We start from the raw sequence: 27914 nt of genomic DNA, 5'->3' as shown, positions 1-27914 counted from the left end.
CCACATCAGTTCTGAATCATGATAATTCTTCTAACCCAGATCTTCATTGATTGCATCAAAGCTACTCTTCATTTGGCCCACCTGGATGTGAGAAGACAGTTCTTTCTCAAATTGGCACACATCCTCTGGGGAAACCTGAATGTAAGTGGCAATGCAGAGTGGAAATTAGGGATGACAACATTTTGCTACAATAAAGAAGATATTTAAATAGAAGTTGTTATTGCTTTTTAGGTCTAGCATCCTGACACAGGGTATTATAATCTCATAACTCATCCATACAATTTCAGTTTTATTCATTACAGTGGATTTTTACATTTCTAACACATTTCATGCCTCCTGCAACAGGGACCTTGATAATCTTACCTCCGACCTCCTCATCAAACCATGGGCCTTACTGAAAACATGATATAGGTTCAATGCCATCAATAAACAATCATTTGAACTGTAAACATTGTCCAGTCCAGAACAATCTCTCAGACTATATATTAAGCAAATAAGATTTTTTTTAATGTGCAAAATAATGTTTAAATTGTTTATGGAAGGAATGAGGTGACAAGAATCAGAAGTTCACTTCTTTTGACAACGTGATGTATCATGTGACCATGCTTTTTCTGGTTATTTACATTGTCTTTATAAATAATTGAGAAATAGATTCTCACAAAAGCTTTTCCTGGACAGTATTCCTAAAGGAATATATGGCCAGAAGTCACACTAATATGCTGTGCAATGATGGTTGTGTAGTGAAGTCATTGGAATATATTTTTCAGTCAATACAACCTGATGGTGCTACTGTATAGCACATTTCGTACAATGACCAGGACTGAATTACTTGGTAATACTGATTCTTCTACTTAAGCTAAAAGTGTAGCTACTGGAAAAATATACCTATAACTTGGGAAAAGAATTCTATCAAATGATGGCTGGTTTTTTTAAAGTTGGAAGTCTTCTTAGGCAACTTTGCATTACCTTAGCACAGGACAACATATACATAGAAGAAGGATTATACACAGCAAAGGGAAGTGAATTTGGAAAATAGTGTGACTACTGAATGTCTAAGAATCAAATAATGTTAATAACAGATGCTGAGAAAGGAAATTTATATTCATTCAGTTCTGATACAAGAGGCTTAAACAGGACAGACAAAGAGGAATCCTAGAACAGGAAAAAATGTTTTATCACTTCAAATACTTCAAATTTGAATATGGAGACCCAACATGCTGTCATAGTTCCTGAGGTAAAGAATACCAACAGATGATATCCCTGTTTTATCCTGTAAAATGAAGCCTCTGAAGACAGACTTCTCTACACTTTCCCAGGTATATGTGCCTCCATTCCTCTCCGCTCTCTCCAACAAAAAGAAGTATAATATCCAATAATAGTTATTTTTGTAGTAATCAATGCATTTGCTATGTTTAAGATCCCCAAAGACAATTGAAGCCCACGAGAAAAAAATTAAAAATGAATCACTAACTTAGCACTTAAATGTCCAAAGTTAGAGGATGCATTTGATAATATAATAGTGAAAAATGCAATTGTTCCCTTTAGTGGAAGCTACCATATGTCTGACCTTGTCTGAGAATTATAAGTGATTCATTATTGTTCCATTGAATTTAAAGCATTTTTAGTGAGCCATTGGATTGCAATTTGTGAAAACTGGACTGGGTTTTCCAGTAGCATATACAGGCCCCGTGGTCTTGTATACATTGAAAATATTTCCCAATGTTTCTTCTACTTTCATTACCCTCACTGTGATATTTAATACCACTTATCGTCAAATTATAATCCAACTCCCTTTAAAAATATCATTTAATAATAAATCTCTTCTAAATATCTATTCACCTCTGGGAATAAGTTTTTTTTCTAATCTCTAACTTTAGTGAAGGTATGTACAGTTCATACTTCAGTTTTAGTTTAGGTAATATTAAAGAATAGGACTATAAAATCACAGCCCTAATCTTCTATTTTTAGAATAAACATTAAGCATTTGAGCCAATCTCTATAATTTAATTTTAATTTCAGGCTTTGTTGGATTAAAAGCAGATATTCCTGGAAATATTCAGCAGGCCAGGCAGAGGGAAATAGAATTGGCACTTCAGGTTGATGATCTTTCATTCAGAACTGAGAAAAAACAAAGGTTGCAAATCAAATGTGTTTTAAATTGCAGAGAAGGGGGAGGGGAGCATCTGTAATCGGGTGAAACCTAATGACGTAAACGATGGTGGTGCTGGCTGAGAGATGTTGGTGAAGCTTTATTAATCACAGCTGATTTGTCTGGAGATATAAATGGAAATATGAATTAACATTGAGAAAGCAAGAGGAAATAAAATGTTGAAATGGTGCAACAAAAACACTGCAGATGTTGGAAATCTGAAGTTAAAAAAAATACTGGACAGCATTTGTGGAGTCTAAACAAAGGTTGCTATTACAGGCTATTCGTGATGTGAACTGAAAAAGGCTGGTTATCTGAAATTGCTGAATTCAGTGTTGTATCCTGAGGGCAATAATGTACCAAGTTGGAAGATGAGTTGTGTTCCTCAAACTTGTGTTCAGCTTTATTGGAACAGTGAAAGAACCAAAGGCAAGGAATTCAGAATGGGAGTGGGAAGGAGAACTAAACTGATCCCTGAAAATAAAAGAAAGCCTTCAAGTTCTTAAAGTAAAGCCAGAAGTCATCCTGGTCACACTGTTCTGAGCTCTTTTTATGTTCTTTTTGAAGTCAGAAGACCAAAATATTCCATAACAATAAGGAAAGTGCTGCAGGCACTGGAAGTCTGAATGAAGAACTGTAGGTGCTGAAAAGACTCAACAGATCAGACTGTCTGTGCAGAGAATGAACTATTCAACATTTAGACTATGCTGAGGCTATTAAAGTTACTGTCCTTTATCCAATAAGTACATCCAATATATCACCTGTTATTATATTAATTGTTGGGAATGATAACAGATAAGCAACAACTGGATTGATCACTATAACTATAATTGCTGCTTTTCTGGAGCACTTGCTCTAAGTTTCAGATTACTTGCACACATATTCACCAAAACTCTGCTAACTTGTTATCTCACTTTGTGTTACCCGTTCTTCAAATTTTATCAGTCAGGATATTTTTAGATTCTCAGTATAAAATATGAGACAAATCTACTTGTCACAATTCTGCTTCATGGCAGCTACAAGCTCAGTTAAATGTGTTATGTAACATCAATACTAGGAACATTTTGGTTCCAATCGAGGCTTAAACTTACTTCTGAAAATCTGGTACATTACCTAATTATCAAGCCTAGTAAAGAACATTTGATCACTGTTTTCTTCCCAGGACAAAAATAAGGTTATTGTCATTTGTTTTGTCATTTGTTCCATAACCCATTGAATCAGACAAAATTAGTGTGCTCAGTATATTATTACAAATTAGATCAAGGGATGCAGTGTTGGTGTTATTGGTAGGACTCTCAGCACTAAAATATATCATTAACAAGTATAAATTTGAACTGCTATGTTTCGTGTGAGATCATTTAGCAGCAAATCACCAGGGAGTAATATCTTTTGAGTTTTAAATTTAGATTAATCCATGATTTTTCTTTTGTCCAGTACAGATTTTCAGAGCCAAATAGTACAAGTCAGCAAAGAGTGAAATATCAGTAAAGTAATTCACAAATGCCCAATGTGCTAAAAAGTAAAGCTGGCTGTAAGGAAAATATATTCTGCTCAGAAGTTATTTTGCCAACAATCTTCTGCCCTGTTATAGAGAAACGTATACCTCTGGGAGGATTTTTGATTAGTCACATTTTTTTTTCCACTCACCTCTCCACCCCTGGCATATGTTGAAGTCAAAGCTGAAGCTCTGGGGCATGCTGTAGTAGTCACAAAGCCTTTCCTCTTGAAGCCTTCTGGAATATTACCCATTGTGTAAATAGGGCACAGACCTTAAACCTGCGTGCCAAAGAAATGAACTATTGTTCTTTCCAATGCATCTCCAGATTGTTCCACCATTTGCATAGTTGTATAAAATATAGTTGTGGACCTGAATCATTCTGGCGAAGCTTAGTTCTTTTAACAAAGTTTGATTAACAGTTACTTCAGTAGGCATTTAAATGAGTAAGGGTTTCCTTGGTCAGCATATTCTCATAGAGTGAGTCATAGAGAGATACAGTGCAGAAACAAGCCACAAAGTCTGCACTGACCATTAACCACCCAGTTACACTAATCCTACATTAATCCAAGTTTAGTCTCCCACATTCTTATCAATTCCTCCCAGATTCTACTACTCACCTACACACTGGGGCCAAATACCTCACCAACCTACACCCTGAGAAACAAATGCAGCCATAGGGAGGATGTGCAAACCCCACAAAGAATTGAACACAGGTCTCTGGTATTGTGCGGCAGCAGCTCTTCCACCTCTACCACTCTGTTTTAATTTTTGTTTGCAAATTAACAGCTGTTAAGATGAATAGATTAAAAGTGCTCAAATAAAATGAATTATATGCAGTAAAATCTATAAGTGTAAACATTGTGATGTTAATATGAAGGCTGCACAGAGAATCTTCCTCACAGAGGAGAAATGCTGTGGTTTGGAACACTTAAGTATGAAGACTCTAAATATGTGCTGATCCAGGTCAAATTACTAAATGATCTCACAACTGTTGGATCATTGACGGCATTTTCAAATTCAGATATATTTTGAGATTCATTTCCTCATCACCGTCTCACTATTTAATTCCTATCTATTACGTGTGGAAGCAGATATAAGAGGAACTAAACTTTAGTTGTGCTGCTCAGAAAGCAGGGATACAGTGCTGGGAAACACTCAGTGGTCTTGTTTTCCATTATTAAGTTAATAGTGCATTCTCAAGCTATCCCATTTCTTCACTCAATACTTTAGAATGATGAATTTTTCCTCAATGTATACATTGCCCTTTTAGGTGTCACATGGTAACTTTTAATAAAACTAATTGTTCTCAAGTTTCACAAAGATGCAGGCTCTATTGAAACTTTGTTTTCATCTCCAAGCTTCCCAGGAGTAATGGCATTTATAACCCCTTGATAAATATTGACTTCTTTGGTTGAGAGCAAGGAAAGTTGCCAGATAACATCAAGAGTTTCGACTGCAAATTAATCCATTGTTTTAACCTTGCCATGAGTTTCCTTTTGAAATGTTAAAATCCAAACTTTTATTTAAATTTCCTAATTCAATTCTACTTTGTAACAACGCACTATAGCATTTAAACCATGTTGCTGAAGTGTTCCACAGTGAGATAACCTTGTTTCTTATAGGTAGGGATGGCTGATCTTCATAAAGGGTGGGGTACATTATATGGGGGCTTCTCTCCTCATTGTCAAGCATGACTTTATGCTGCAGGCTGTTTTCTATGGTACAAAATGAAATGGGGATAGAGGTCATAAATTCAGAGCTATAATTTTCCATATTTTGTTTTCATTTTTTTACTACAAAGGAGGCCATTCTGCCCATTGACTCTAAGCCAGCTATCAGAGCAATAAGATAATATATTTTATTTATTAGTCACATGTACATCGAAACACACAGTGAAATGCATCTTTTTGCGTTACTGAGAATGTGCTGGGGGCAGCCCACAAGTGTTGCCACACTTCCGGCGCCAACATAGCATGGCCACAGCTCCTAACCTGTACATCTTTGGAATGTGGGAGGAAACCAGAGCACCCGGAGGAAACCCACGCAGGCACGGGGAGAAAGTACAAACTCCTTACAGACAGCGGCGGAACTGAACCCGGGTTGCTGGTGCTGCACTCTCCCACTATAGTCACATACCCAATTCCCCTGGCACCCACGTACATCTGGAGTCATTTACAGCAGCTAGTTAATCTACCAACCAGCGAGCCTTTGGGATGTGGGAGGAAACCAGAGTACCTGGGGGAGGGCTGGGGGGGAACCCACACAGTTATAGGAAGAAAATGCACACTCCACCTCCACACAGACAGCACTGAGTGTCAGGATCAAATCGAGGTCACTGGAACTTTGAGACTGTGGTGCTAAATGCTGTGTCATTGTGCACAGTAATAATAAAGAAACTCAAGTCAGGTAGGGACCCTGATAAAACATTAAAGGACTTCCTAAGATTCAGGAGCCAAAATAGCAAGGGAGTGTGCAACATTGTATATGCTCAGTCTTTGAGAATAAATAGAATTTAAAGGTTAGAAGATTGTCAGCAGAAGGAATCTGCTAAAGAAATCATGGGGGAGAAAGGCTGATTGCATTCAGGAATCACATTTGGCTTGGTGAAAATCAAAGTCAGTCGATATCTTAGCTTGCCCCTTATGACAAGATCACTGAGTTTCTTCCAGCACTGCATCCATGTTTGTTGGGCAGTGCAGTTAAAGTTAAATTCTGCTATCTGATCCTGTGATGTGCATTTGGTTGTTTATGAGATTTCTTAAGCTAATATAGGGCACAGCACTGTCCTCCGCCTCTCCACAGCCTATTGAGATACACTGCCCGCACTCGGATCATTAAAATGCCGAGTCTTGTGCCTTTGTCTTTTTGTTGCTATCATCTCCTGCCAGAGAAACAGAAAAACATGATCAAAAGAAGAATTTTAAAATCAGCAGAGACCATTTATATTCCAGGGAAAACTTGGGCTAAGAATATTTTCAAAAGTTTGCTTCAAAATTTTCAGGATGATTTAATTTTGAACAGTTTAAAAGTGGTAAGAGCAGCCGAAACTCATTTGCAGTCTTCCAGAAACACCAAGAGGATTGAATGGGGTTTTTAACATTCATCTAGACTGGAATACGCAGACTAGTTCATGTGAGAAAGGTGAATTCCTTCAATGTTTTCAAGGTATGTTACTGCACTTGTATGCACTGGAATCAACAAGCTACAGCCATGTTAGGTTTAGATTTAGTCTAATGATGCATGAATATTTATTAAATAACCATCATTGTATAATTCAATTATAATAGTGTTTGACTGAAGCACTTTCACATTTGTGACTAAGGTTCCAGATTTAAGGAAGGATGACTTCAATGTGGTGAGGTAGAGACTGTCCCAGAAAAATGAGAAATCTGTTAATGGGTAAAACAACTGAAAATCGGTGGAATAGTTAGAAATATAAAACATATAATTTAATATAACCATTTATACTAAGCAGATGGATCACTTTCAAAACGAATTCAGCCAGAAATGACTATAGAGGTAAGTGGCAATGGGCAACTAAAAGAAAGCATAAAGGTGGAGAACTAACAGGTCAAAGCAATGAAGAGCAAAAGATGACAAAATAGGTCATAATTGAGACAAAAGGAGAATATGATTTTTTTTAAATTAAGGGACATCAAAATGACCTCCAATTGGAATTGGGTATATATTTGATGAAGAAAAATTTGTGGGACTACAGAGATAGAACTGGGGGACAGAACTAGTGGGTTGCTCTGATAGAGGACCAGCACAGACACAATGGCCTCTTTCTGTGCTGTAACCATTTGATGATTCTATGAATATTGATACAATCACATTAGGGAAAAGAGACCCATCAGAAAAATGAAAACTGATGGCAACAATATTATGTATGAGAGAAAGCAAATGATAGACAATTTGAATAGTTACTTTGCATCAGTATTTACAGTAGGGGAGTAGTTAGCATGCCGGCCATCCCAAGAAAACTACTAAGGGATGAGAACTCGGTAAAATGAATGGACTGCATTGTGCGTAGACTGCACTTGAAGCACCTTGCAGTACACTACACAGTTGGTCACCAAATTTTTGCTCGTCTGTTGCATCCTCCACAACCTGGCAATAATGTGGAATCAGACCTCGCCGGCATCTATGGAGTGGGATGAGTGGAAGGAGGAATGTGGCAAGCTAATTGCTGGTCTGGCATTCACCGACCAATTTATCAGGCTGTACTTTTCAATAAACAGGATCCCATTTCCTGCACAGTTCCCATGTTGCCTTCTCTCCATGGTTTGGTCCCGTACTCTGTCATTGCAATAATGTGGACACTAATCATCTCAGCTCCCTCTTTATTCCAATACCAAACCATATCAGCATTCCAAACCAGACTTGTGTGTATATCCAACCATGTCAAAAACCATACAGGCAACTATTCACATTTGTGATTTTCCTGTGTGCCTTTGCCATTTTGCTGTTCAGTCCATCACAAAAACCAGCCTCCCTCCATTGATCAACGATTTCTCCCACCCCGGTCATTCTGTCTCCAACTCCCCTGCCCCCAGGCCAATCAGGCAGAAGGTACAAAAGCTTGAGAACACATACCACCAGGCCCAAGGACAGCTTTTATCCCACTGTTATAAGACTCTTGAATATACATCTTGTATGATAAATATGAACTCTTGATCTCTCAGTCTACCTCATCATGGCCCTTGCACTTTATTTGTTGACCTGCACTGCACTTCCTCTGTAACTGTAACCCTATATTCTGCATTCTGCTTTTTTTTTTCCTTTTGTACTACCTTGAAATACTTGTGTATGGAATGAAAGGGTGGCAAACATTGGCAAACAAAAGCCTTTCATTGTATCTTGATACATGTAACAATAATAAGCCAATTACCAATGTCTAGCTCTGCTGCACAGTTCTCGCCTAGTAGTAACTCATCAGAAGAACTCGTGTGCAACCTCACCCTCTGGTATTAGAACTAATCTTATCCCTGGCAAAGCTGCGGGCCACACACCCAATGATTCCTTGTGTATAGGCCCTGCCTCTGATCTAAATTCCACACAAATGAATGAACAGTCTCATTGCTCATGGTAGCAAAGGTCAGATTAATTGTAGGCTGCCTTCTTCATAGCTTTCATGGTGCTCAGTCACTGCTGCCTGGTCAAGTGAGAATCCTTGCCTGAAAGGAGACAGGGTAAGAAGAGGAAATGAAGGGGCAATTAAGAGGTGTATGATTACACCATACCCTGCTGGTTAATCGTATGTGAAAAAGGGAATAATGTAGGAACACAACATCATCTTCAATAACCTTTGCATTGCCTCTGGATACGGACAATTCTCTGGGCAATCCCACAGTAGCAGTACTCCAGGTGGGAATGGGGTGATCTGCACTTGATGTGCTTGCACTAATTGTGTGCCATCTTGGCCTGCAAGGGAGAAGTTAGTATACGAGTGCGCTCTGCTCACAGTGATTAAGTATCATTCCTGCCATGGTTGATTGACTAGAATCGTGTGCTTTTCCTGACTCTCTATGAATGCAGGGCTTCTGTCGTCCTCTCCACCTTGCCACTTTATCCAGTGGTGTGTCAGATAATCTGACTGGCCACTCTTGCCCTTGCATTCCAGCAAGCGCCCCTCCTAATGCCTTCCATCACCACCAGCTGCAGCTACAAGGAAGCTTTAATTAGGAGGTTCAGGTTGGCTTCATTATTGGTGCATTCATCTTGGTGCTGGCTGCTCATCAAATAGGATGTGGTGGTTAATCACCAAGATAGATCCAAGGTGTTTTAACTGTTTCAGAAGTCTAGGCCCAGAGAGCCATTGTCTAAAGTTAGATATAGGCCTTTCAGAAATGAAGTTGGCAAACAGCTCTATACATCCATGGTTGGAGGAGTTTTGAAATCTCTTCAGCAAACCAGTATTGGTGTTGGGTCAACTGTGACTTTGATAGATTTTTGGCAACCAAAGTTAATAGGGAAAAGGACCAAAAACAAATATATTGAAAAGCCAAACAAACTTGAGTTTGAATGGCTTTTCCAGTTCCTTTGTAGGGTCCAACTTGCCTAAACATCTCCGCATTCTTTATCCACTCTCAGGATTCTAAGTACAAAATACCTCCAATTTTCTGTTTTTCATTAAGTATGAAACTCGTGCATAATCTCAACATTACTGTCATTACACTGATGAAGGATGGTGAGTAATTTCAACATACAGTCACTTCCCCAGCACAATGCTCTGCAAAATCCAGGGAAGTTTGCCCCTATGGTCTTTTTCTTGAGATGGAAGTGGAAATTTGCCTGTTTTTCTTTTGTTTCAATTTGGAAAATTGCATTGGGATTGAGCTTTCCAATTTTTCAAGGTACCTTCAAAGACAGTCAAAGTTCAGCCACGTTTGTTTTATAAGCAGGTGTAGTGGTCTAATAAGCATTATTCCACAAACAACGGTGGGATAATCGATGCATTCCAGTGGTGTTTATTTGAGGGGTGAGTGCTGGCCAAGAACCTGGGAGGACCATCTGCTGTTTGGAAAAATACAATGGAATATTTTATTCACGTGACCTAGATTATGGCTCTATCCAACATATAGAACAAAACAAGTTTTTGAATTTTCAGTCTTCTACTAATAGCAATTGTGAAGAATGCGAAAATCCTCTTCAGTAAAGAAACCTTCCAAAAGGCCAATTTAAATGAATAGGAAGCTCAAAGTGGTTAATAATAATAAATAAGAGATTAAGGGCCCCAGTTAAATATTTGATGTATTACAAATGACCAAAAAAAAGGATTTTTGACACCTATTTATTGGTGTATTAACAAATGCTTTTGCTGCTATTTATATATCTCTCATTACATCTCCCCAGACAGTAAATTATCAGTAGCCGAGAGGATGGCAAGACACTTGCTTCCATATCTCTGCAGTGCCAATCTTAAGCCAGCTATTAGAAGGTGGGAGACTAGCCTAGAGTAATTTCCCCTCCAGCAAGTGCCCAGTGTACTCCTCATAATGGACTGTTCTACACCAGTGATTTCCCATGTGGAGAAAGGTTGGTGTTAATTGTCCTGTCATCAAGTTACCAGCTGAAGCCAATTGGAATCTAGTAGGTAAAAAGTTAGAATGTATGGATTTATTCAAGCTGAGTTGTTTCCATTATCTTTTAATATATTCAGCACCAGGAACATCAGAAGAACAGGAAGGAATAACATGGGTTTGATCTGCACAGGGATGCAGCTCAGGGCTACAGGAGATGTCTGCAACTTGCACACAACCCTCCTTTCAATAATTCTTGCTGTGTTTTTTTTAAGACTCATTTGAATTCAGCATGAAGTGAAATACATTATGACTTGCTTTGGACTTTAACAGAAATGAACGGTGTGATTGATTTAAATGAGACTGTGGATGGTTGATGGGTTTTCTGTTGCAGCTATAGGTGATGTTATTCTCCTTGTAGCTGCTGTTACTTAATTTACATTTACAAAAAATGTCTGTCGAAGCTGTTGAGGAGGCCCATATTTCATGTAGCAACAGGACTTGCTGTAAATTGACTGATTATACCATGTTGCTATCTTTCACTAATAACTATTTAAATAACTTATGTCTGCCAGTTTATTAACCAGGAATCAGATACTATTGACATACTGCTTTGCACAAACATCTCCACTAAATTATGTAAACCTCAGGAAACCCACTAGTTTCAAGCTTTGATTCTCATTTGTTTCTCATGTTTTCTACGATTAATAACCATATATGTTTATCTTAAATTTACCTTTGTTACTCCAATAAATGCACAATAGTTTATGCACTCAATATTTCATGTTATATTTATGTACAGTGCTATTGCTGGAAAGCTTTAAAAAGTTCTATGTACAAAATTTAGACAAATAATGCTGGGTGCAAAATAGAGGCAAACTCACTATCCATTTGTATAGCTAAATGTCATGATTTGACAAAGTAAAAATTCCACAGTCAAAAGTGGAAATGCATTGTTGGGAATATGGGCCATCCAACTATCAATTACTTTGGGTCCCAATACAGGAAGGTAGAAAGGTTATGGAGCAACACACAAAAAATGCTGGAGGAACTCAGCAGGTCAGGCAGCATCTGTGGAGGTCCTTGATTTTTGGCCCTAAACAACACCAGTTGCCTGACACCCACAGCCTTTTCAATTGCTCAGCTCCCACTATTCACAGAAAGAAGCTGCACCTCCACATTGTAGAAAAACTTATCTGTTCTCTGAACAAACACATGAGTAAAGCCCAAGTGAATATCTGGCCAGAAAGGTTATATATAATCTGAAAATAGAACTGGAAATACCAGATAGTGAAAGTCTAATTTACATGATTCTTTCAGGGACAACCTAAAGGTCTCCATAAAAGGAAGCAATCACAGTCAAAACAGCAGAGCAATGCAGCACCCTTGAACTTTCACCCTCCATACTTTGTCTGCTGTCTTCCTGGCTTTCTCATGCACAGTGCCTTGAAAGCATTCATAGTTTTGCCACCATGCATTTTACATAAAGCATTACATTAGGCCAATACAGATTGATTGTATTAGATAAACAAATTGTACTGAATTGGATTTTAATGTCCTATTTGGAACTACACTATAAGTTACCCAAAACAAGGCAATAGGACCAGCGGGGTGACAAGGTGCAAACTGTAAAGAATTAAATATATTCTTGAAGAGTTATGGGAATATTTTTATACTTACAAAAATCCACAAGTTTAATAGCTTTATGTTAAGCCCTATGTCGTCCGAGATGAAAGCAGCACACACCAGATGTCAGTTGCCGAGATAATTGGGTGATATAGTGGGCCAGCACATTAAAAGCTTCTGCTAAGTTCCCTTTTTTTTGAAGAGTAAGAATTCTATAAAGATGAGTTTAAGCAGTTTCAACCCAGTTCATAATTTAACACCAATCAGCAATTTCACTCGGATCAACCATAAAGATGACTTGTGTGGAAGTGAAAATTAACGTCGGTCCTGTAGAGGGCAATGTTCTGAGGCTGAGCAGCAGCCTACTCAAACCAAAAATCAAAAATATAAATGTTCCTGCATTTCCCACATTGCATTCTTTCCTGCAATGAACACAAAGAATTCTTCAGCAAAAGAAAGTTTAAATAAATATCGGGAATAGTACAGCATTAGGCCATTTGTTTGAGAATGGAAGATAAACTTCTTATCCTTCAAAGTGGTGACTCTGATATTGCTAAATAAAATAGATGTGCTCTTTCCTTCAGGCTCCACCTGATGCAGGTTCCGACATCTGGTGTATATACTTGGAGCCAATGATGCAAAGCTGCCATCCGCAGGATTATGACTGAATGCCTCTTAGTCAGAATCCCACCAAATCGTAATTTCAAAGCACTACGATTCCCAGTTTGAAGGGAATGTAAAGCCTGGAATGTGTGAATGGGAAATTGGATCCCAATGTTACAAGAAGGCTGGGAGACGGACAGCTGCCAATAACTTCCATTTTTCTTTCCAATGGGAATAGTAATCCCCATGAGTTCTATCCTGAACCATTCATTTAGTTACATTTTGGCATAGGTTAGGGTGTCCCCTGATTTGATTCACTCTGGATATGGGCAAGACTCTCTTAGAGACTTAAAACCTTTCCTATTGGTTGTCCAGAGCATAATATGGTATGACATTTCACGCTGCTTGGGACCAAAGGAAAAAGCTAAAAGCCTTGCACAGTCACTTGTACTATACTAACATCAGTGACATTTACATTGGGAGTTTGTATTGAATGGATCCACACCAGTCACTCCCAGAATATAGGCTGTAGTGTTAACGGAATGAATAAATCACAGCCTTGGCAAAATCTGAAAACCAGCTTGATTGACTTAGCCTTCCCTGTCACTCCATTAACTTTTCATCACCTCCTATGTGCTTTTGCTCTTTATTCACTATTTGATATCATGAATGAAGATGCCTTGACTCGAAAAAATATAGTTTGCAAGTTGTTATTGCAAATTTGCTATAGGTAGCAGCAAATCTGGCTGACGATTGACTGATTATTCTGAAATCTAGTCTGTATACACCAGCAGAAAGAAAATGTGCAGTTTCAAATGTTTGTTAGCCAGACAGATTACTCCTTGGGGAATAACTCCAGTGTAGGAGTTTCCTAACACTGCATCTGAATTGTGACAGCAGTAAAATCAATGAATACTGATAGAACTGAATTTACCAACAATGCTAATGAATGTCTGCGTCAGGCACAAGGCCATATCCCTGATTTATGCCATGACAGCTCAGCACTCAGGCAGTCCATAAGCAGATTGAAGTCAGAAAAGTCGATCAACTTGGAAACAGAATGAAAGCATTAAAGGAGCTGTCAAAATTCAGTTGAATATTAACAGAGATGGAAGCTAGACTTGTGTAAAAGGGTAAAAGTGCGATTTTATTTTAGGGTGAAGACACAGGCAAGAGATTTTGCAAATGCACAAAATATAATATCACCTTAAATAGGATATAAAACCACCTCATTGTGCTCAATATTCATTAATGGCCGTCAGGTTCTTTACCTTTTTGTGAGCAGAAAGAAAAATATTTATAGAATGGTTACAAATAACCTTGTTAAACCCCTATAGCCTTCACTGGTAAAGGGAACTATACCATCAGAGGATGTAATGAACAGCACAGCGTATCACACTGTTGAAGGATGGCATGATTTGCAGTGCAGATGAAAGCACAAAATTACAAAAAATTAAATACAATATATAATCTCCTATGTAAAGCCTGCTGGAGAGATGGTAATGAACGTTAGTACATGGAGAATGAGTTATAGCCCATTCTCAAAATGAATGTTTCAATATTGTCCTCTTTCTAATCAATAACATCACTGGACTGCCATTATCTTTTTCCTAATGTACCTCACATGGTGGGATGTGTACATAGTAGGTCTGTGTACATTAGGTACTTAAATATACCAGACATGAAAGGGAAACAGATCTCCAGCACCAAACTAAATCAAGATTTAAATAAAGGACGTGAAAAGATTGGAGATGCCCATATGGTGATCAAAATTATCCCAATTCAAAAATCAATGCTTTAGACTGAAGGCTTGCACATGTAATTCTACTATTTAAGAAAGTTGATAAAGGAAACCAGGGAATTAAACCAGTTAGCCTAACATCTGTTGTCAAGAAATTAATAGAGTCCATAATTAAGGATAGAGTGACTGAACTTCTTGAAAATGTTCAGCCTTTCAGAAAGAGATGCAGAGTAGAGCTCTGCTTAAATATAAATAAAAACCCTATTTAAACTCGTGCCAACCATGGCCAATCCAAACCCAACCCAAGGCTGAATACTTAATTTTATTTCCATATCCAGTCCAACATGTTTTGATGAAAAGCATCAAAACAGACTTCCTACTGCTGCACGTATATCAATTGACCAAGAAAAAAGGACACATGCAGTAATGCTAAGCAAATCACGCGGGCCTGAATACATTGCAAGGTCATGCTGACATGTCCCGACCTGATCCAAATGTTCTATCAGGATATAGAGCTGACCTTACCCAAACATATCGTTGGGTTCAGGTTGATTAGCTAGCGTCTAAGTCAGATTATGTCTGAGGAACATGATTGAAATTTATGAAGAGATGATTAAGTAGTATTCTGGGGTAATGTCTAAAGATTTATTTAAACATCCAGAATTAAAGGCAATTTGTTAATCTATTTAAGAAATCAAATTCATGACAGGAGGCAGAGTGGGGATGGTAGGGGTGAGCCTTGGAAGGATATGACTACAGCCCACAGGGGTCTTTGCTGTAGCCTCAACAATTCACTGTATTTTTTAACAGAAATAATGGTGCACAAGGCCACATAACCCAGTTTGGCAAGTTAGGTGGCAATGTAAATGTAGCAGTCAATGCATGAAATTATAAATATGTAGCGGTAGCTACTGCGATGTAAAAACAAGACACTAGTCGAAGGGTTTCCAAACAAGAACTGGTTTATTTTCCCGCCTTGTGCGGGCCTTTTAAGAGAGACTGTTCCCGCCCAATCCAAACGGCAATGACGTATATGCTACGTCATCAAGTCTTTCCCGCGCGCGGGTTCTCCCCGTCGCTCGGGGAAGACGAAGGCCCGCCGCCATCTTGGGCCTCGCTGCTCCGACGACGTGCGACCCGACTGCCGAGCCGGTTCGCTTGCCTGGACAGCTTGCCTACACAACCCCCCCCCCCCAGAACCGACGATACAGTCCCCAAGGTCCGCGGGCTGTGTCAGCCGCCGCTTAGGAGGTCAGCCTCTGCGTCGCGATGTTGAAACCTCGACCGGTTGTTGCAGATCTAGATGGGCCGGTTTGAGGCGGTCCATCGTGAAAACCTGTTCCCTGCCCCCAATGTCTAAAATAAAGGTAGATCCATTATTCCTGATGACCCTGAACGGTCCCTCATATGGTCATTGCAACGGTGCCCGAGGTGTGCCCCTGCGAACGAAAACAAACTTACAGTCTCGTAGTTCTTTGGGCTGACAGGATGGGGCTTGACCATGTCACGAGGTGGGAATCGGGGCCAAGTTGCCGAGCTTCTTGCGCAGTCTTTGCAGGGCTGCTGGGGGTTGTTCCCTTTGCAGGGCTGCTGGGGGTTGTTCCCCTTGGTCCCGAAGGGCAGGTATGAAATCCCCTGGGACAACTAGGGGCACCCCGTACATAAGTTCAGCTGATGAAGCGCGGAGGTCTTCCTTGGGGGCAGTGCGTATGCCGAGCAGGACCCAAGGTAATTTGTCGACCCAGTTAGGACCCTTCAGGCGGGCCATCGAGGCTGATTTCAGATGGCAGTGAAAACGTTCCACTAACCCGTTTGATTGAGGATGGTAGGCCGTGGTGGTGTGCAGCTGTGTCCCCAGCATGTTCGCCAATGCAGACCAGAGGCTGGAGGTGAATTGGGTGCCTCTGTCTGAAGTGATGTGGGCTGGAACACCAAAACGTGAGACCCAAGTTGTGAGCAGCGCCCGGGCGCAGGAATCAGTCGTGATGTCAGATAGGGGGGTTGCCTCTGGCCACCTCGTGAACCGGTCCATGATGGTAAGGAGGTACCAGGCTCCTCTTGAAACCGGCAGAGGGCCCACGAGGTCAACGTGGATGTGGTCGAACCTTCTACGGGTAGGCACGAACTGCTGTGGCGGGTCTTTGGTGTGTCGTTGGATTTTGGATGTCTGGCAGTGCAGACAAATCCTGGCCCACTCACTGACCTGTTTGCGCAGGCCATGCCAGACAAACTTGCTGGTGACCAGTCGGACAGTAGATCTGATGGACGGGTGCGCCAACCCATGTACCGAGTCAAAAACACGTCTCCACCAGGCTGCAGGGACTATAGGGCAGGGCTGACCTGTTGCGATGTCGCAAAGTAGGGTCTGCCGACCTGGACCAACCAAGAAATCTTGGAGCTGCAGGCCCGAGACTGCGGTTCTGTAGCTGGGCAGCTCATCGTCGGCTTGCTGTGCGTCAGCTAGGGCCGCGTAGTCGACACCCAAGGACAGGTTGTGGATGGTCGGTCTGGAAAGTGCATCAGCAATGACATTGTCCTTTCCGAAGACATGTTGGATATCCGTTGTGAATTCGGAAAAGTAGGACAAATGTCACTGTTGACAAGCTGACCAGGGATCGGAGACTTTGGAGAAGGCAAAGGACAAAGGCTTATGATCAGTGAAAGTGGTGAAAGGCCTGCCTTCTAGAAAGTACCAGAAATGCCGGACCGCCAGATACAGCGCTAGAAGTTCCCGATCAAAAGCGCTGTATTTCAGTTCGGGTGGTCTGAGGTGCTTGCTGAAAAATGCCAAGGGTTGCCAACGGCCTTCGATTAGTTGTTCCAGTACCCCAACCACCGCGGTGTTGGATACGTCCACCGTGAGGGCGGTTGGGACGTCTGTCCTAGGGTGTACAAGCATCTTGGCATCTGCCAGGGTGTCCTTGGCCTTAACGAAGGCAGCCGCAGCCTCGTCAGTCCAGGTGATGTCCTTGCCCTTACCAGCCATCAGTGAGAACAAAGGGTGCATGATACGGGCTGCCGCAGGGATGAACCGACAGTAAAAGTTGACCATCCCAAGGAATTCCTGTAGGCCTTTGACCGTGTTGGGGAGGGGAAAATGGCGGATAGCGTCTACCTTGGCGGGTAGGGGTGTTGCCCCGTCGCAGGTGATTTTCTGGCCGAGGAAATCGATAGAGTCAAGTCCAAATTGGCACTTGGACGGGTTGATCGTGAGGCCGAAATCACGGAGACAGGAATACAGCTGGAGGAGGTGGGAAAGGTGTTCTTGGCGGTCACAGCTGGCGATTAGTATGTTGTCTAAGTAAATGAACATGAAGTCCAGGTCTCGGCCTACCGTGTCCATCAGCCGCTGGAAGGTCTGCACGGTGTTCTTAAGGCCGAATGGCATTCGAAGGAATTCGAAAAGGCCGAATGGGGTGATAATCGCAGTTTTGGGGACGTCATCCGGATGGACCGGGATTTGGTGGTATCCCCGAACGAGGTCCACTTTGGAAAAGATGCGGGCCCCATGTAGGTTCGCTGCGAAGTCCTGGATGTGAGGGATGGGATAGTGGTCCAGGGTGGTGGCGTCATTCAGCCTGCGGTAGTCACCGCAGGGCCTCCACCCGCCGGTGGCTTTGGGGACCATGTGCAGGGGGGAGGCCCAGGGGCTGTCTGACCTGCGAACAATCCCCAGCTCCTCCATGTGACGGAACTCTTCCTTTGCCAGGCGGAGCTTGTCTGGAGGTAGTCGTCGTGCTCGGGCATGAAGGGGTGGCCCTGTAGTAATGATGTGGTGTCGCACCCCGTGTTTGGGCCTAGAATTTGTAAACTGAGGTGCCAAAACTGATGGGAATTCGGCTAGGAGCTTGGTGAACTCGTTGCCAGGCGTGGGGCTGGTAGACTGGTTTCCCCCAGGGAATAGGTCTGGAAAGTTCTAGAGTGGACTAACCACTTCCCTCGCAGGTCAACTAACAGGTTGTGGGCCTGAAGGAAATCGGCTCCTAGGAGTGGTCGGGCGACGGTGGCAAGGGTAAAGGTCCAGGTGAAACGGCTGCCACCGAATTGTAATTGAAGTGTACAGGTACCGAAAGACCGTATCGTTGTGCCGTTGGCTGCATTGAGTACAGGACCTGGTTGCCTGTTACGAGTGTCGCGGCCAGTCGGGGGCAAAATAATGACCTCTGCTCCCGTATCGACGAGGAAACGCCGCCCAGATTGCTTGTCCTGAACGAATAGGAGGCTTTGTCGGCGGCCAGCCGCCGTAGCCGTCAGCGGCAGCTGGCCCTGGCGTTTCCCTGAAACTTGCAGGGTGGGCAGCATCGGCGGGCCTCCATGCCCCACCTCTGATGGTAGAAACACAGCTGGTCACCAGTGTCATCTCTGTGTTTCTGGGGTGTTGTCACTTGTTTGCTGGGACTGGTTGAGGCGGGCATTGGGCTCGCGGCCTGGTGATTTGGCCGACAGAGGAACCGCTCTCGCATTTGGCCTTCCACAGGACATCTGCCCAGGCGGCTACCTCACGGGGGTTGCTGAAGTCGGCTTCGGCTAACAGCAGGTGGATGTCATCGGGTAGCTGTTCGGGGAAGGCCTGTTCGAACATCAGGCATGGCTTGTGTCCCTCGGCCAATGCCAGCATCTCATTCATTAGGGCAGATGGGGATCTGTCCCCCAGGCCGTCTAGATGAAGCAGGCGGGCAGCGCGCTCACGACTGGAGAGGCCAAAGGTCCGAATCAGAAGGTCTTTGAAAGCCGGGTACTTATCTTCCTCCGGAGGAGACTGGATGAAGTCTCCGACCTGGGTGGCTGTCTCCTGGTCCGGAGAGCTGACCACATGGTAGTACTTTGTGGAGTTGGAGGTGATCTGCCGAAGGTGGAATTGCGCTTCGGCCTGGTCAAACCAGACGCTGGGACGAAGTGTCCAAAAGGTGGGCAGCTTGAGTGCCACTGCGTTGGCTGCTGCGTTGTCGTCCATTGTGTGGGTCCAAAATCCGTTTGGACCGTCGGGGTCACCAATGTAGCGGTAGCTACTGCGATGTAAAAACAAGATGCTAGTTGAAGGGTTTCCAAACAAGAACTGGTTTATTTTCCCGCCTTGTGTGGGCCTTTTAAGAGAGACTGTTCCTGCCCAATCCAAACAGCAATGACGTATATGCTACGTCATCAAGTCTTTCCCGCACGCGGGTTCTCCCCATCGCTCGGGGAAGACAAAGGCCTGCCGCCATCTTGGGCCTCGCCGCTCTGACGACTTGCGACCCGACTGCCGAGCTGGTTCACTTGCCCGGACGGTGAGTCGCTACAAATAGGTATTAATAATTGAATTGAATGTGATGAGTAGCTTTCAGTATATGTATAGGATCATCCACTTTGCATCTAAAAGAATAGAGTGCTACCTAAAAGTTGAAAGAACAGAAACAGTGGACTTCTAAAAAGACTCTGGGGTGGCAGTGGTGGTTCATATTCATAAATCATTAAAACGTTGTAGACAGGTACAAAATATAATTAAAAAAACAAAGGAATGCTGGCTTTTACATAAGGAGGCCTAGGATGCAAGTGGTTAGAAGCCATGCTGCAGCAACAGTAGGACTTGGTTAGGTCAGAGGAGTACAATCAGTTCTGGGCACCATAGCTAAGGAAGGACACATCAGCTTTGGGGGGAGTATAATATAAATTTACTAGAAACGTATCCAGAGTCCGAAAGAGTTCAGAAAGGAGAGTGCACAAACCAGGATTGTAGTCCTAGAATGATAGGGAGAATGATAGTCCTAGAATGATAAGGGAGAAATGATAGGGCGAATGTGAGAAAACAATTTCTATTGGTTGGCTAATCTAAGACTAGGCAAGCATATCAAAAATTAGAACTGGACTTTTTGAGGTAAAGTTAAGAAATACTTCTCCACTCAAAGGATGTTAGAAATTTGGAAATCCCTTGCGCAATCATTAGCAAGGCAGCTTAGTTATGAATTTTAAATCCGAGATTAATAGGATTTTTGTTAACTGAAGATGCTAAGGGAGATGGCACAAAAGCAGGGAGGTGGAGTTAGGTCACTGATCAGCCATGATTTCATTGCATGGAACGCCAATCTTGAGGGAAAACTGTTCTTGTGTTCCCATGCAAATACACGAAATTGTTTTGAAGAATTTTATAGTATAATCTTCAAAGAGGACTGTTCCATTGAAGTCTGCAATCTTAACTTCATAAATCTATTACTATTGACAAAGTTATGCTTGGATCACAGCCCTCTGGCAGTCACTTGTTACGTGGCAATTGTGGCTTCTGCTCTACGAGGTGACCTAAATTTAGACGTTAAGATCCAACCATATATCAAATGGTCATCAAATAAATGTTTCAAAAGTAGTTCATAATTGTATGGTTTAATGCAATGTTTTTACATCTACATTAATCTTTTATTTCAAATGACTCTGAAATTGTTATACTCAGCCTGAACTCCAAATGTAGTTCAGTCCCATACCACCAATCTTTCTGAAGGAACACCGCTGGCTATAGCCCATAAGAGAAGTGATTCAAATCCTTTGGTAATTCCCCGCATGGACTGCTATGGGTAACTTAAGGCATAAGCCTTCAGTTCTACTGGTAAGGTTCATTACAAAAGTTAATGCCTTTAGAGTACCGGAACAATATTATTCAATTCTAACCTCACATTATCAAAGAGATAAGTAACTTTAATTAATACTTTGAAGTACAGAACAAATGGTATTAATTATTCAGGAAATTTAAGCTCAATCACAAAGTCTGAGAGAATAGAAGTACAAATTCTATTCAAGGTATCCTAATTGACCAAACTGGAATTGTTTAACCTTTTGATACCTGGGATTCTTTTTAAGAAAGAACTACATTGTTTTCTAAAACTACAATAATTAGTTGATTAATACAGAACATCGTGGAAAAAATTGTTCATTTAAAATCCCAATGTTTTTACAATGGGTTCATTGGTATCGGTATTGGTTTATTTTTGTCACTTGTACCGAGGTACAGTGAAAAACTTGTCTTACAAACCGATCGTACAGGTCAATTCATTACACAGTGCAGTTACATTGGGTTAGTACAGAGTGCATTGATGTAGTACAGGTAAAAACAATAACAGTACAGAGTAAAGTGTCACAACTACAGAGAAAGTGCAGTGCAATAAGGTGCAAGGTCACAACAAGATAGATCGTGAGGTCATAGTCCATCACATTGTATAAGGGAACCGTTCAATAGTCTTATCACAGTGGGGTAGAAGCTGTCATGTCTGGTGGTACATGCCCTCAGGCTCCTGTATCTTCTACCCGATGGAAGAGGAGAGAAGAATGTCCCAGGTGGGTGGGGTCTTTGATTAAGCTGGCTGCTACACTAAGACAACGAGAGGTAAAGACAGAGTCCAAGGAGGGGAGGCTGGAGTCCGTGATGCGCTGGGCTGTATCCACAACTCTCTGCAGTTTCTTGCGGTCCTGAGCAGAGCAGTTGCCGTACCAAGCCGTGATACATCCAGATAGGATGCTTCCTATGGTGCATCTGTAAAAGTTGGTGAGAGTCAACGGGGACAAACCAAATTTCTTTAGCCTCCTGAGGAAGTAGAGGCACTGGTGAGCTTTCTTGGCTGTGGCATCTACGTGATTTGACCAGGACAGGCTGTTGGTGATGTTCACTCCCAGGAACTTGAAGCTGTCAACCGTCTCGACCTCAGCACCATTGATGTAGACAGGTGCAAGTACACCGCCCCCTTTCCTGAAGTCAATGACCAGCTCTTTAGTTTTGTTTAAATTGAGGGCAAGGTTGTTAACCAAGGACCCCATGGATATAATAACATCTTTATCACCCCAATTGTCCAAGAGGTTAATGAAAAGTAAAGGGGTTTGCATCTGTAAAGCGCAACAATGATGACTTTCAGAAATGTCCCAACATAAAATGTCAATATGTAGGCAAACCCAATAGTCATTTTACAGTCAACAAGGTTCTCTTTTTTAAAAAAGGCAATGATTAATGCCTTTATGGGGAGAGTGTTGGCCAAGAAACAAGACAACTCCCGGTCATTCTTTGAACATTAACAAAGAACTTTAGCATGTACCAAACTGATTAGGAAAGTAAAAGCCCATGGAGCCTATTGAAAATCAAAAAGTCAGCAAGATTTTTACTGATTGTGAAGTTATATGCTGTGAACTTGGAGATCTTGCTTTGTGTGGCATGTATCATTAACCTGAATGAATGTGAGAGCTAAGATTAAGAAGACTGTAGCAACTACACTGAACTTCAGAGTAGTTGCTAGTGAAAAACAAACCTTTGAACTGCAAGATGATGTCAATAAACTGCCCAGATAAGTGGAAAAATTGCAAACAGAAATCGATCTGGAGAAGTGTAAAAATGCATTTGGGAAAGAAGGTAACAGGATAAACAATAATTGATACAATACCAAGAAGTGCAGAGAAACCAATGGATCATGGAGTTTACATCCACAGACCCCTGAAGATGACAGCACAGGTAAATAAGATGGTTTAAAAAGGCACAAAGGATGCTTGCCTTCATTGTTCAAACATAGCGCGTCAGAGCAGCAAAGCTCTGCTACCATTGCTTATTAAGAAAGTTAGGCCACAGCTACAATAAAGTGTATAGTTCTGTTCACTACTTTACAGAAAGGATGTGAAAGGACAGGGAATATACAGAAGAGATTTACAAAACTTTGTGGAGGATAATGGAAAATATTAAGTATGAAAAGAGATTGGCTGGGCTGAAATTGTTTACAGATGAGGGTAAGAGGAGATTTAATTCGGGTGTATAAATTTATGAGGGACCTAGACGGGTGTTGATGCACTATAAAGCTCCAGGACAATGGGAAATAGGTTGAAGATTTTTTGGACAGTGTAGACATAATTGTGGAAATGATTTCCTCCTGGGCTACGAATTTCAATGAGTAGAGTTTATCTCATCTCATCCAAAGTATTGTATTTGTAAATAAACAGTATTCCAATGGTTCTACATAGTTGCCATTATTGGAATATGTACTTAAGTAACAAACCACAAATGAAGGAAAAAGTGATTATGTTTACTCAGAGGATTTAAAATGCTTCTGTACATTAGCTGAATGTACAATGTTTTACAGGCAATGCATTTACTACCCAGCCCTAACTACAGTTCAGAAGATGATGGCAGGCATCCTTTGTTAACCACTGCAGGGAGTATTCTGAAAGTCCAAAACTGCTATATAGGAATTTCAAGGAGCTTAGACTAGCCCTCAAGAAGAAATAGCATTACTTCCAAGCCAATATCATGTATAAAATTACTACAATCTATAAAGCAAGTAACTTTTAAAGTTAAATTAATAAGAAATAATTGCATGAACCTGGGAGAGGTTGGTGTTTTAAATCAGATTTAAGATCAGTGTAATTTTTTTAAAGTTGAATGGGCACTGGTGTTGGTTGAATGTAATTAGGTCAAGATACAAGGATGAGCAGTGAGGATGAGTGTCAAACAGTCTATGGTCACCACCTACAGCAATTGGTGCAGTTTACCAGAACCAACGTGATTCGCATGTTTTGGGTCCTCCAACTTTAGAACTATACTTTGACCCTGAGCACAAGTTGAAATTAAGTGAAGAACAATTTTTCAATCGTCAATTTGTTCTGGTAAATTTAAAATTTAATTTATCCCAAAACTGACCATAAGTGAAAGTATTATTTGTCTTTTTCTTACAAGACCGAAAAAGAACTTCAAATAATAAAAATGATGGTATTACAGATGTGTTTTTGTGATATTTAAAAATTAGCTTTTACTTAGGCCTTCTAGATCTTTTTTTTTGAGAGTGCATCTAGAGAGCATCTATTCAATTCCAGAAAATCAAAACATAAAAAAAGCATCTTTTTTCACTCATTATCAATCAAAATTCCCTCCTGCCAATGAATGTAAACTATAAATCCTCAATGAAGGCCTAGAGGAGCTTGTAAGATTCATGTTTCAAGAATATTTCCCATCAGATCACTCTCTATTTTTAGTACATTTACTATCCCACAGTGGAACAGTTCACCTTTGCAAAGTCATGGAGAGGTATTAAAAAATAACTAGGAATATAATGTCCAGTCCTCACTTTTCATCAAAGCCTCAACAATTTATCTAAATTTGGAAAACTGCAACACTTTGGAAAATGAAAGGAACCATTACTCTCAACTATTTCTTGACAATAGGTACATTCTATCCCTCTCTGCTCTATCACACAGAATTAAGCCTCCAACAAGTTACATTTTGCGATGTATTGAATCTGCAGCAACATACAATGCAGTCATCCAAGACTTCTTCTGGTTGATGATTTATTGAAAACTCATTGCATAACACAATGCAAAATTACTTGGAAGTCCTGATACTAAAATTTCTCTTTGAAAGCCTTATTTTGAGAGCTAGGGAATGCTAAATGATTTTGCTCATCTTTTGAATATGCATTTTCGTCACAATTTCGTGTTTTTGTAAACATCTTATATTGTATTTTCCTTTGCATGAGGTGGTAGTAATAGTAGGTGATTTTAGCTTCTCTAATATTGACTAGAGCTGCCGCAATATGTGGATGGCCCTACAGGAGAAGTTGTAACATTCAACCTCCTCTTGGAAATGAGGCTGGGCAACTGGTTGACATGTCAGAAGGGGAGCACTTTGGGACTGTTGACCATAATTATATTAGAGTCAAGATAGTCATGGAAAAGGATATTAGTCCTCAAGTTGAAATCCTAAATTGGGGAAAGGCTAATTTTGATGGCATCAGACAGGAACTCTCAAGTTGATTGGGAGAGGCTGTTTGCAGGTAAAGGAACGTCTGGCAAATGGCTTTTAAAATTAAGGGAAGAAGAGTTTGGAGCTAGCATGTTCCTTTTAGAATGAAGGGCAAGACTAGCATGAATATGGAATTTTGTTTTCGAGGGATATTGAGGGTCTGGTCAGGAAAAAGGAGGCACATGTTGGGTATAGGCAGCTGAGATCAAGCAAGTCCCTTGAAGAGTACAGGAAATGTAGGAGTACACTTAAGAAAGAAATTATGAAGGCACAAAGGGGACATGAGATATCCTTAGTAGGAAAGATAAAGGAGAAGACTAAAAGATTCTATAAGTATACCAAGAGTAAAAAGATAGCTAGGGAGAGAGTAGGTCCCATTAAGAATCAAAATGATAATCTGTGTGTGGAGCCATGGGAAATGGGTGAGGTCTTAAATGAATACTTCTTGTCTAAATTCATTAACCATGGGTGAGTACCAAAAGATTGGAGGATAACTAATGTCTTTATTTAAGAAGGGCAGCAGGGATAAGCCAGTGAGCTTTATATCAGTGGTGGGAAAGTTATTGAAAGGATTCTGAGAGACAGGATTTGTATGCCATTGGAAAGGAAAGGACTGATTAAGGATGGTCAGTATGGTTTTGTGCTTGGGAAATCATGTCTCTCAAATTTATATGAAGTTTTTTGAAGCAGTGACCAAGAGGATTGATGAGGGCAGGACGTTAGACATTGTCTACATGGATTTTAACAGGGTCTCTGACAAGGTCTTGCATGGTCGGCTGGTCCAGATGGTTAGAACACATGGAACCCAGGGTGAGCTAACCAAATGGATACAAAATTGACTTGATGGTTGGCGGCAGAGGGTGCCAATGGTGTGCAGATATCGGGGATTGGTGCTGGATTCTCTGTTTGTCATATATATTAATGATTAGTAAGTTTACAGATGACACCAAAATTGGCGGTATAGTGAATAGTGAAGAAGGTTGTCTAAGGTTACAATGGGATCTCAATCAACTGGGGATATGGGCAAAGGAATGGCAGTTGGAATTTAATCTGGACAAGTGTGAAATGATGCATTTTGGGAAATTAAACTAGGACAGAATGTACACAGTGAATGGTGGGGTTCTGGCGAGTGTTACTCAACAGAGAGACTTAGGAGTACAAGTACATAGTTCCCTGAAAGTAGTAACACAGGTAGGCAGGGTGGTGAAGAAGGTGTATGGCGTGCTTGCCTTCATCGGCCAAGGCACTGAGTACAAGAGTTCGGACATCAAGCTATGGTTGTACTAAATGTTGGTTAGACCATACTTGGAGTATTGTGTGCATTTCTGATCGCTACACTGCAGGAAGGATATGATTAAGCTAGAGAGGATGCAGGAAAGATTCACAAGGGTGTTGCCTGGATTGGAGGAATTGAGTTGTCAGGAGAGATTAGATAGGCTGGGTCTGTTTAAAGGAGGCTGAGAGGTGACATGATAGCATATAAAGTTATGAAAGGCATCAGGTAGATGGCCAGAATCTGTTTCCCATAGTAGGGGTGTCTAAAACTAGAGGACGTATATTTAAGTTGCGAGGGAGGAGGTTTAAAGGGGATCTGAGGGGTACATTTTTCGCACAGTGTAGCTGGTATCTGGAATGAGCTGCCAGAGGAGGTGATGGGGGCAGGAACAGTAACAACATCTGAGGCATCTGAACAGGTACTTGAATGAGCAAGGCATAGAGGAATATGGAATTAAAGCAGGCAAGTGGGATTGGTACAAATAAGCACGATGGTCAGTATAGACAGGATGGGCTGAAGGGTCTGTTTCTATGCTGTACTATTCTGAGTCTAGTAATGCTGCTGGTATCTGCTTCAAGAGCATGTGAAAATGGGGGAGGAAAACTGTTAACCTGCATTTCTCTGGTATTCTAAACCTGGGAAAAAAACAATTCTGCAGTGTAAGATTTCCATGAGTGGATCTATTTTGAAAATTTAGTAAATCATTTTCAAAGCACAATTTGACAGTTCTCTATACAAAGAAATTAACATTTCAGTTTTATCATATTGTGAAAGTGAATTGGCTTTGGAGGGTTAACAGCAAAGACAGCCTGATTTCTCTTTTTCTCTAGTTGTAATTGAAGCTTTTGGCTTGGTGTTGGTATTCTTACCTCTGATCAGAAGGTGGATGGGTCATTTCACAGTCCTCAGATGAACAAAGACCTAGGTTCCAGCAGTGACTTCTGGGACATCCAGTGGGAGACTTGAATCTGATGGGTATGGATGTCAAGCTTAGAAAACAATGTTGCCTTTACTCCTTTAAGAGCATGCTCACTATTGTGATGTGGGGATTGCAGCATCCAATTAGTACATAATGTGCAGTGAAATAAAGGACCAGATCATCTGCTTCAGTTAGTTGTTGGTCGAGGGTAAATATTAGCCAGAATAATGTGCAAGCTTACCTGCTGCTCTTTGAAAAGTTTTGCTGGATCTTTTACATCCTCCTTATTTGTCTGAAAACCAGGACTTCAGAGAGCACAGCAGACTCTCAGCTCACCACAAGGGCATT

At 41.2% G+C, this 27914-nt stretch overlaps 1 long non-coding RNA gene across 1 annotated transcript; it reads right to left on the bottom strand.

Moving 5' to 3' along the window:
- Positions 1-27850, bottom strand: LOC127579878 (uncharacterized). The gene is made up of 3 exons (XR_007957739.1): positions 27808-27850; positions 3797-3925; positions 1-135 (listed from the first exon to the last, which is right to left on the bottom strand). It is a non-coding gene; the product is annotated as an uncharacterized LOC127579878 (long non-coding RNA).
- Between the last annotated feature and the right edge of the window lie 64 nt (positions 27851-27914).

This window comes from Pristis pectinata, chromosome 18, assembly GCF_009764475.1.
Source record: "Pristis pectinata isolate sPriPec2 chromosome 18, sPriPec2.1.pri, whole genome shotgun sequence".
NCBI classification, from domain to species: domain Eukaryota; kingdom Metazoa; phylum Chordata; class Chondrichthyes; order Rhinopristiformes; family Pristidae; genus Pristis; species Pristis pectinata.
This window is presented reverse-complemented; position numbering and strand designations above follow the sequence as displayed.